Genomic DNA, 2333 nt, shown 5'->3' on the forward strand with positions numbered 1-2333 from the left:
GGCTTTTGTCTGTGTACCTGTGGTCACCACCACACTTGGGACAGGGGAGTAATTCCCCAGCTCGTGGACATGGGTGAGAGTGCAGGAGTGTAGTTTGTTGGGGGGGGGGTTCCCCCCTTCCTCCCCTGCTTCCCCCCCACCTCCAGGCTGGACTCAGGATAGTGCACAGGAGAAGGTACTGTACTCGGTAGGAACAAAGGAAGTACCACTTCCTCCACAGTCAAGAGAGACTTGCCTGGGTGCTAATGGCCCTCCCCAGGTCCTTCACCTTGGGGCTCCTGCTTCGCTGGAGCCAGTTTGTTCAGTGCTGCATTGAACTCTACATTGCCCAAGCAGACTGGACGGGCACAAATGCAAAAGAGATTTCCTGCCTCCCACAGCCTTACAGCTGGGCACAAACAGCTGAGCACAAAAGAAGTATTTGGCAGGGAGCCCTCCTGGAGACTTCTTTCTCCTTCCCACCCCATCCAACCACTTTTTCATCTAGGGCTTCCAATATATTTTCTGGGAGTTGCATGTTCTATACCCTCATCTCACTGTATTTTTGTACATCTCTGAGGAGTCTCTGAGAGTCTCCTGGTGACATCTGATCAGCACTTTGAGGTTGAACTTTCTGGGGTTTTTTTTTACCATTTGAGGGTCCACCTTCTGATCATTTCTGCCTGTTCTAACCTGCTGGTTCTCCAGCTGCAGCATGTAGAAATGGAGATGGGAACTCCTGCCCTGTCTCAGGGCAAAGGGCACTTTGCATCCAAGAATGTGAACTCTCCCAGAGCTTGTTAAAGGGGGCGGGGAGGGAAGACTTGCTTGGTTGCGATCTCAGAATGTGGATGCCCTTCAAAATCTGGTTTTAAACAATGTTCTTGCCACAGGCTCTTGGGATCTGCCTGGGGAGGGCATCTCTCCTGGTCACTAGAGAGGGTTCTGTGGAGTTTTTACCTTTGGAAACGTGTTTGTGTTCAAATGTATATGCACAATGTTGAATTTTTGGATAAAACAAGAATAAAATTATTTTGTTAGCATTTAGCAGGTGGCTGCAGTTCTGTGGCAAGCAGCAGTCTCCCAGCCCTTTGTCTCCTTGCCTCCTAACCAGCATCACTCTGGATAAGATGTTCTCCAGTAGAAAGCTCCTGTTGATGTTGCAGTCAGCCTGCTGCCCTCTCAGATGCATGGGAAGACCCAGATCAGCACGAGAGCAGGTGCAATAAATAATTCAACTTCACACCTTTTTTAAGATATGACTTATGTGGTGGAAAGCCCCTAGAGCCTGTCACCTGCACAGGGTCCAGCACCATGCTCCTTGACTAAGCTGGAGCCTGCTTACAGCCCTTGTTCTCCCCTCACACAATGGCAAGTAAGGGCCTTCATGGTCACTTAGTCCTTAAGCCAGGAAAAGGCATTGCCCAAAGTCCTCCAGGTTAATAATGAAGACTCTGCCTAGACTGCGGACTGAGTGGGGGAGGCAGGGATTCATTCATGAGCCTGGGGTTTCTCCAGGCCTTCCATTCAAACTGCCAGTCCTCTTTCACAGGCTTTCTCCAGACCAGGACCCTGCTGTGGGACTGCACCCCTGCACCACAGCTGCTGCTAGGCTCTGTGTACCCTTATGTATACAGAGCAAGAGACCAAGTCTTGTCCCAGCTGCTCCTTCACCATGGAGTAAACACAAACTACAAGTCTCTTCCTGACCCCAGGGCCAAGTAGCAGCACAAGATCCACGGTGCTAGAGTCACAGCAGTTCAGAAGCCTGGTGAAGCCTCTTCTCTATTCATGCGCTAAGCAGCCTGGTCCAAGCCCATCCCAGTAACAAGAATGGGATAGGCAGGGCAGCTGGAGCCCTCACGGTGCAGCTGTCTCTGCCAGGGGGATGCAGCCAAGATACAGCCCTGCTCTGAGTTCAGCATCCCAGAGCAGAAGGCAGTGTAGCTACTGTGGAAATGATCCTCTTGCTCTCATTACAGTGGCTTGTGTTGCCGGAGAAGTGGCTTTCCTGGAGAGAAGGAAGAGGGCTGCCCCCTGCTTTGTGATGAATACCCCCTGGTGGTAACCCTCAGCCCTTGAGCTCAGACTCAAAGGCAGTGATTCTCAACCATGTTAGTCTCAAGGTGCACCTCTCAGACAATGCCAGCTTAGTTTTTACATATTTTTTTTTTCCTGCAGAAAAATACTAGAATGATTCTTCTATTGCAGAGAACTCAGAAAGACCACAGCTTGGATTCCTATGTGAAATCTGTTCATCTTGTGAATCCTGTTTTGCACACCTTACAGCATGAACTTTGCGTGGTACCCTATGGCACCCTTGAAAGGATCTCAAAAGTGCCCCAGGTGCCATG

General features: G+C 50.3%; 1 long non-coding RNA gene across 1 annotated transcript in view; it reads right to left on the bottom strand.

The window, feature by feature from the left end:
* Nucleotides 1-459, bottom strand: part of LOC109294005 — a 5849-nt gene extending 5390 nt beyond the window's left edge. The window contains exon 1 of the long non-coding RNA XR_002096447.1: nucleotides 18-459. This is a non-coding gene — a long non-coding RNA (uncharacterized LOC109294005). The remainder of the gene's footprint in view (nucleotides 1-17) is intronic.
* Nucleotides 460-2333: the final 1874 nt, after the last annotated feature.

Source organism: Gavialis gangeticus, unplaced genomic scaffold (genome assembly GCF_001723915.1).
Source record: "Gavialis gangeticus isolate Ggan-Ray unplaced genomic scaffold, GavGan_comp1, whole genome shotgun sequence".
Classification (NCBI taxonomy): domain Eukaryota; kingdom Metazoa; phylum Chordata; order Crocodylia; family Gavialidae; genus Gavialis; species Gavialis gangeticus.